We start from the raw sequence: 9,108 nt of genomic DNA, 5'->3' as shown, positions 1-9,108 counted from the left end.
GCTCAGCAAATCTCTCCCTTCCCCATCCTCGGGAAGCCTCCGCCCCGCTTTTATCCCTGATTTCACGGCCCCTTCTCTAAAGCGGAGAAGGATCCATCCCCCTCCCCCATGAGATTCTGGAGATTGGGCTGGGGGCCCACTCCACCCTGTGTGAACGGGCCCTGGCTGCACCTTCTGCACTCACACTGGAAAGAATCGTTGCTGGGGCCCTTCTCTGCCAAGGCCCAGAGTGACCCAGACAGGGGGTGGATGGGTGAAGCCCCCAGAGAGCTACTACTCAGGCCTTCTAGCATGCCAGAGAGCAGGGTGGAGCTGCCTCGGGGGGAGCCTCACCCAGGACAGGCCCTGACAAGGCCTGGCCCCACAGCGCTGGCTTGTAAGCCCCCAGTTTATAATGAGCAGGGGAACCACTGGTCCACTGGTAGACCACACTGGCACCCAGCCTCGGGTGCTGGATGGACAGCTGCCCCTGAAAGAGGCCCCTGGGAGGTGAGGTTTGCTGTGGGGTTCTTAGCCAACCTCTCCAGTTAGGGAGGTTATGCTGAGTGAACCGCTCAAGGGAACCTTGCAGAGGTGTTATTCATCCTGCATCGACCTGGGCAGGTGCTACCCGAGGGACTGTCCCCAAACAGCATTTCCAGTGTGCCCTCCACCATCCATCCCATCACTCAAGCCGTCCTTGTCTCCTCCTCTTCTCTGGTCCAGGACTGAGCCCCTCCTTCCCCTCCTCTGTAGCTTCCAGTCCAGGCAAAACCCTTTGTCCTCTACGCCCTGGCCACCCAAGCCGCCACTATCCCTCACCTGGACCCCTGCAGAGCCTCCTCCCTGGTCTCCCTCCCGTCTCTGTAATACCTGCCAGTTAAAATTATATTAACAGGGGCACTTGGGTTAAGCATCCGACTTCAGCTCAGGTCATGATCTCACGGTTTGTGAGTTCGAGCCCCGCATGGGGCTCTGTGCTGACAGCTCGAAGCCTGGAGCCTGCATCAGATTCTGTGTCTCCCTCTCTCTGCCCTTCCCCCTGCTCGTTCTCTGTCTCTCAAAAAAAAAAAAAAAAAAAAAGAATAAACATTAAAAAAATTTTTTAAATACACATTTTAAAAGTTTTTAAAAACTAATAGAGTCCAAAATATGAAGGAGGCAGGTAAGAGCGGTCGATGTCTTGGAGGGTTCCCTTCCAACTCTTATTCTCTGTGTGTCTTAGTCCATTCAGGTTAATAGAACAAAATACCCCAAACTGGGCAGCTGATACATGGCAAACATTTATTTCTCAAGCCTTGGGGGCTGGGAAGTCCAGGATCGTGGCATTGGAAGATTCAGTGTCAGATGAGGGCCCACTTCCTGGATGCCCCAGGGGGCCCACATCACATGGCAGAAGAGATTGAGTTAACTCTCTGAGGTGTATCCTATAAGGACATTGACCCCATTCACAAGGGCTCCCCTTTCATGACCTGATCAGCTCCCAAAGGCCCCGCCATCAATACCATCACCTGGAGGGATAGGATTTCAACGTATGAACTTGCGGGGGGACACGCACATCCAGACTATAGCCCTACGATATACAAGCACATACGTATCTATTACACACACACACGTATGATACACGTATTATCGCTGGTGCACTTTACCTGCTACCCTGAGGTCCTTGAAAGGAGTGTGCCTTATTTACCTCTGTGTCTCTTGTCCCTGGCCCAAGGCCTGGTACCATCACTCTGTAGAGGTCTCTGGTAACAGTTATTGAAGAAAGGAAGGAAAACCTTTTCGCATTAGCAGAAATATGGGTCACTGTGGCTCATGGTTTCCTGCTGTGGGCACAAAGTGACAGAGCGGTGCACAGGGCATACCTGGAGAATAAAGGAGCATCCTCTTTGTGGCATCTTATGCTTTAGAAGTCAAGTCCCCCGGGGCGCCTGGGTGGCGCAGTCGGTTAAGCGTCCGACTTCAGCCAGGTCACGATCTCGCGGTCCGGGAGTTCGAGCCCCGCGTCAGGCTCTGGGCTGATGGCTCAGAGCCTGGAGCCTGTTTCCGATTCTGTGTCTCCCTCTCTCTCTGCCCCTACCCTGTTCATGCTCTGTCTCTCTCTGTCCCCAAAATAAATAAACATTGAAAAAAAAAAATTTAGAAGTCAAGTCCCCCATCTGCATACTGGGCGATCCCGTCCTCAGCTCAGAGTCCCTTCTTTGGTCATCTCCGTTCTCCATGCTCGGTCCTGACCTCCGCCCCCCAGAAAAAGAAACCCAGTAGAAACGTCTGCCTCCTCACATCCAACAAAAAAGATGATTCTTCAGTTCTAAGTTTCGCATTTTTTCTCACATTTTAACATTTGTGACATCGAGTTACAGCTTGTAGTCATTGCCAAGGGAAACCTGGCACCAGGAGAGGTGACAGGTGTCTATGTGCCACCTCAAGGAGAGAGTGTCTTCACCTCCGTGACCTCTGATGGATAGATTGCATTGACAGCACCATGCATGGTTGACTTTTAATTAAAATCTAGAAACATATTTGTCACTTTAAATGTCGTTAGAAAAATGGAACCCTGATGCAGCGGTGACATTTAATTTATTATGCCTACAGAAGATTGCCTGTCATAGACAGGCAGTGTAATTAAAGGCTGCAGAGAGGGGCAAGTCTCTTTGGGTAGATCTATATTAGGAAGCCCTCGACCTCAAGGAACACACACCACAACTTGAAGTGGCTTGAACAATAAGGCCGTTTCTTATCTCAGCTGAGAGATGGATGAGAGGGAGGAGGGCTCCGGGGCAGGCTGAGTCAGTGGCAACGTGACAAAGGACCTAGCTTGTCCATTTCTCTGGCCATCATCACCTTCGACCATAAAACACGCAGAGGAGGAAGAGAGCACTGTATCATGAGCAGGCTCTTTGCTCTTCGGATGAAGGGAGCTTTTCCTAGGAGCCCTAAAAGCAGGGTTCACACCTCATGTACCAAACAGCTGAGGGCTGCCCCCTGGAAGTAACCACCGGCAAAGGGGCGGACTGATTATGATGGCTTAGAATGTGTACCTGAGTCTGCATGGTGTTGGGAAGTGTGATGGTTCCCATCATTTTATGTATTGGCTTGACTGGGCCGTGGGGTGCCCAGATATTTGGCAAAACATTATTCTAGATGTTTTTGTGAGGGTGTTTTTGAGTGAGATTAACATATAAACTGGTGAGCTTTGAGTAAAGCAGATTGCCCTCCCCAATGTGGGTGGGCCTTGTCCAATCAAGTGAAGGCCCGAATAGAACCAAAAGGCTGACCCCGTCCCAAATAAGAGTTTTCCTGCCTGACTTTCCTTGCACTGAGGCTTTGGCTTTTATCCCACCTTCAGACTCACACTGAGTCCTGAGCCTGCCAGCTTTTGGACTGGTCTAGAACTACACTATCGGTTCTCCCGGTTCTCGGGCCTTCAGGCTTGCACTTGAACAAACCATTGGCTCTCTTGGGTCCCAAGCTTGCTGACTCACCCTGTAGATCTTAGGACTCGCCAGCCTCCATGACTGTGTGAGTTAATTCCTTGTAATGAATCTCTCTCTCCGTGTATATACATTTCTTATTGGTATATAAGACCAATTGGATCCTGTTGGATCCGTTTCTTTGGAGAGCTCTAAAGACAGGATGTCATCTGCCACCGTGTCCTAGATTCTTCAAAGATGAAGAGAGGCTAGTCAACGTATCATGAACGTTCTTCATTCAGGTACCAAGCCTCTCTCCGTCAGAAGCTGCCAGAAGCTGTGGCACTTTCTGCGATATATAATTCAAAATAGAATTCGATATACGCAATAATGTAATAAAAATTCAAGCATTTGGGAAAAGCAGGTGAACCCCCCCTCCCTTTCTCTGATATGCTGTAGAATTATATTGTTGGTCCCAACTATTCTAAAGCAGCTGGGGTCCTGAGCTGAAATGATACAGAGAAGCCTGTTACCAGAGTGGTCAAAACAATTCATTTAGGGGCACCTGGGTAGCTCAGTAGGGCGTTAAACTTCGGCTCCGGTGATGATCTTGCGGTTTGTGAGTTTGAGCCCCGAGTTGGGCTCTGTGCAGACAGCTTGGGGCCCTCTTCGGATCCTCTGTCCTGCCCTCTCTCGCTGCCCCAACCCCACTTGCACGCGCTCTCTCTCTCTCCTTCTCTCTCCTCTCAAAAATAAACATTAAAAAAAACCAAACGATTCATTCAGACTCTGAATGTGAAGAAGCTGGAGACTAAACTTGGACCTTCATGTACATAAATGTAACAAAGATTGGTAACGATTGGCGAAACCTCATGTTTCAGAGAAGGAGGTATGGGGTTATAATTATAAGAATAGTTATTAAGCTTAAAGACAATAAAATTAAAATTTTTACAGTAAAAATTTGAGCGAATTTTGTGATGTTAGGGTTCACTGAAACTATCGATGTAAATTCATGACTTTGGAAAGATATACCTTCTTTCCAGCTCTTACTAGTGGATATGCAATGTTGTTTTTTGTTTTTTGTTTTTGTCTGTCGCCAATATGCACATGGAACAATCGGATATTTGTGCCCCAGCGTCCAAACTTGGGCTCTGTCATGATTTCCTATTCAAAGTAGTTGATCCCACACGTTAGGTCAAGAACTGGGATCATTTTTTTGCGGGCAGAAAACTCAGATGATTTTAAAATGTCTGTTGTACACCTGAAAGGGAAAAGGGTCCCAACTCATGGGGCCAAATTGTGACAATCTGAGCATCCGAGCAAAGAATAATTGTAGTCACTTGAGACAAGTCAAGTCTGTGAAAATTTCTTTTGCGGAAATTGACAACCTGGCTCTGTTATTTAAATGGAAAAACAAAGAGCCAGAAGTTATAAAGACATTCCTACAGAAGGGCCAAGGGCCGAGTATGAAAACATACTTTAAACTACTGTAATTCAGACGACGTGTTCATCCCACAGGAACAGACAAACGGAACGTGTTTGGAAACTTGATCTGTGGCAGGGCTAGCAGATGGATCAGTGAACGAAAGCCCAACGAGGCTATACGTGAGCCAGAACCTGGTCTCTTAGCCCTACCTGGATACAAGAAACAAGGAAACATCATTCAAGTTCAGGCGTCAGCAGGGCAGAAGCTCCCAGATGACTTCCGAGGGGCACTCTTAACCTTCTCACAGTGTGCACTTCCATTGAGGAGAAACTAAAAATTCAAGAAATTAGGAAACATATACAGGACCATCCGTTATCCGTGTGGAGGAAAGAAAGTTGGATTCCTACCTCAATCATACAGCAAAATTAATTAAATGTAAAAAGCAAAACTATGGAAATATTCAAAGGAAAGACGGGAATATCTTCATGACTTCATTGTAGGGAAGAGTTTTTAACACATACCTCCAAATCACAAAACATAAAAGAATTATAATGTTTATCCAGAAAATATGAAAAAAAAAAAAAACCCTCTAAAAACCAGTGAGAAAAACTACTAATAGAAGGCTGTTCTGGGAGACCTGGGTGGCTTGGTCTGTTAAACATCTGACTTCGGCTCAGGTAGTGAGCTCGTGGCTCATGGGTTCGAGCCCCACATCAGGCTCTATTCTGACAGCTCAGAGCCTTGAGCCTGCTTGGGACTCTCTCTCTCCCTCTCTCCCTCTCTCCCTCTCTCTCTGCCCTTTCCCTGCTTGTTCTCTCTCTCTCTCAGAAATAAATAAATAAACTTAAAAAAAAAAAAAAAGAAGGTTGTTCAATGTATGTCCATTTCAGTTTTTTTTTTTTTTATAAAAAAAAAAAAAAGAAAATTGCTCAAAACTTTTGACGGATACTTCACAGAAGGGACACGTCACAAATACTCAATAAACATAATAAACGATGTTCAGTATCATTGCTAATCAGGGACTTAAATCCACAATGAAATGCTATTTTACACACTACAGATTTGTAAAAGTGGTAAAAATAGACAATATCAAATGATCGTGAGAATGTTGCGTAAGAATAAATTACAGTTGACGTTTGAACAAGGTGGGGCTTAGGGGCACCAACCCCCTGCCCAGTCAGAAATCCATGTGTAAGTTTTGGGTCCCCAGAAACAGAACTATTAACAGCCTACTATGAACCGGGAGACTTACTAATCACATAATTGGTCAGTTGACTCAAATTTCAGATGTCATATGTATTATGTGCTGTATTCTTATAATAAAGCAAGCTAGAGAAAAGGTTATTAAAGAAGTCATAAGGAAGAGAAAGTACATTTACAGTATGGAACTGTACTTATCAAAAATAAATCTGTGCATACATGGACCTGTGCAGTTCAAGCCCGTGTAGTTCAAGGGTCAACGTACTTGTAGTGAGAATATAAATCAGAACAAACACGCTGGAGGAAAATTTGGCAATATCTAGCAAACACACGTACCTTATGGCTTAGCAGTCCCACTCAGTCATATTCTCTAAGAAACTCATAAGAATGTTCATTGCCAAAATTATGGAATAGTAGAAATATGGAGGGCCGTCTGGCTGACTCAGTCAGTAGAGCATGTGACTCTTGGATCTCAGAGTCATGAGTTCAAGCCCCATGTTGGGCAGGGAGCCTACTTAAAAAAAAAAGAATATGGAAATAAGCCAAATGACTGTTGACAGGAGAGTGGTGAGGCAGAGATTGCATACCCCGGACACCCCCACCCCCGGGGTCCAGTTCCCATCCTTTTAAGGCCTCTGATTTAAAAAAAAAACAATTTAATGTTTATTTTTGAGAGAGAGAGAGACAGAATGTGAGCATGGGAGGGGCAGAGAGAGAGGCAGACACAAAATCTGTGCCAGGCTCTGAGCTGTCAGCACAGGGCCCAACGCGGGGCTCATACTCACGAGCTGTGAGATCATGACCTAAGCTGAAGTCGGACACTTAACCGACTGAGCCACCCGGGTACCCCTAAGGCCTCTGATTTTTAATTAGATGCATAGCCACTCTGAATAAAGACTCTGAATAAAGACTCAGCCTCCTTTCCATCTAGATGTGGCCGTGTGACTATGTTTTGTTCAGTTACTTACAAGCAGAAGTCATGTGTATAATTTCTCCATCCCCCTTGTTTCTTTTCTGTGGCTGGAAAATGGAGTTGATGGCTGGGGCAGAAGCAGCCTTCTTGGCCTGTGAGACGACTTGAGGAAAGAAAATCACTGACAGCAGAACAATAAGATAGAAAGGCCTGGATTCCGGCCACTGGGGAGGGCGGTCCAGCGCTGGACCGCTCATCTCTGGGCTTTTACACGAGAGAGAAATAAACTATCGTATTTAAACCACGGTGTGCTGGGTTGTACTATTGTTCAGCAAATATTTGCTCCTCTCCCTCTTCCCCTTCCCCACTGGTGTGGACTTGGCTATGTGACATGCTTCGGCCAATGGAATATGAGTAGATATGATGCAAGCAGAAGGCAGTGATTTGTGTTGGGAGAGCATGCCCCAGATAGCCCCTGACCCTTACTTACCCGGGCTCCCTGAAATAGCACACCTAGAACAGATTTGAACCCATGCACAGCCCAAAGCCAAGTGCAGATGATCCACAGGCTGAAGCAGAGTCGCTAGGAGAGCCACAGGGATGAGCTGAACCACGGTTGACCTGCTGACCCACAAACGTAAGAATAAATGCACGTTGTTGTAAGCCACACTATTTAGGATAGTTTATTGTGCAGTGTGTTATGGCAAAGGCTGACTAATACACGTTGTTATTTAGGGCTTTCTCTCTCAAAACTGAATCAATTCTGGGGCGCCTGGGTGGCTCAGTTGGTTAAGCGTCCAACTTTAATTCAGGTCATGATCTCACCGTTTGTGGGTTCAGGCCCCACGGAGGGCTCTGTGCTGACGGCTTGGAGCCTGGAGCCTGTTTCAGATTCTGTGTCTCCCTCTCTCTCTGCCCCTCCCCCGTTCATGCCCTGTCTCTCTCTCTCTGTCTCAAAAATAAGTAAACATTTAAAAAATTTTAAAAATAACTGAATCAATTCTAATACAAATGACTGAATTACGGTTTATTTAAATATACTTATTAAACATAAAAATGTACTTGTCTATTTGGGCTGCTGTAACAAAACACCACAGAAAACAGCCTGGGTAGCTTATAAACAACGGAATTTATTTCTTATAGTTCTGGAGGCTTGGAAGTTCAAGGCCATAGCTCCAGCATGGTCACATTTGGGTGATGGTCCTTTCCTTGGCTCAGAGCCGGGGTGTCTTACTGGGTCCTCACACGGCAGAAGAGGCAAGGTTGCTCTCTGGAGCCTCTTTTACAAAGACACTAATCCCATGAAGCCCTCATGACCCTATCACCTCCCAAAGGCCCCACCTCCTAATATTCTCATCTTTGGGGGGTAGGGTTTCAACGTATGAATTTGGCAGGAGGGATACAATCAGACCACAGCAATAGTTGTACAAGAAAAAAATTCCTGGGGCGCCTGGGTGGCTCAGCCGGTTAAGCGTCCGACTTCGTTCGGCTCAGGTCATGATCTCGCAGTTCGTGGGTTCGAGCCCCGCGTCGGGCTCTGTGCTGACGGCTCAGAGCCTGGAGCCTGCTTCGGATTCTGTGTCTCCTTCTCTCTCTGTTCCTCCCCTGTTCACGCTCTCTCTCTCTCTCTTTCTCTCAAAAATAAATAAAGATTTTTAAAAAATGTTTAAAAAAATTTCTAGTGAAAATGAATGGTTCTCAGGAACTTCACTTTGAGCCGAAAAAAAAGCAAGTCTCAGAAGAATACATATAATTCCACTTAAAGGTCAAAGCATGAGAAACTAAATACTGTTGGAGTGAGATATATGCATAGGAAAGGAATCTATAAAGAAAAGCAAGGCTATAGTAAACACAAAATTCCAGATTGTGGTTCCTGGGGGCAGGCCAGGGCGGGAATAGAGATGCCGCAAAGGACGTTCTAATGGTACCGCTCGCGTTCTGTCTCCTACATTGAGAGGTGGGCAGGGGAAGGGTCCATCCTGCGCTATGCATAGCCTCAGTGCCCCCTTCGCAGACGGGGGATCCCCTGGAGGTTGCTGTCTGTAATAAGATGCCAGTGAAACATGCAGACGTTTCCACTGACTCAGGCTTTCTAGGAATGTTTAAAAGAACCTGACATTTTGTCTGTAACCGACATTTGGATATTTAAAATAATTTGATGTATGCATTCTATAAGT

The sequence above is a fragment of the Leopardus geoffroyi genome, chromosome B3 (assembly GCF_018350155.1).
Source record: "Leopardus geoffroyi isolate Oge1 chromosome B3, O.geoffroyi_Oge1_pat1.0, whole genome shotgun sequence".
In the NCBI taxonomy this organism is placed as follows: Eukaryota; Metazoa; Chordata; class Mammalia; order Carnivora; family Felidae; genus Leopardus; species Leopardus geoffroyi.
Note: the sequence above shows the minus strand (reverse complement) of the source record.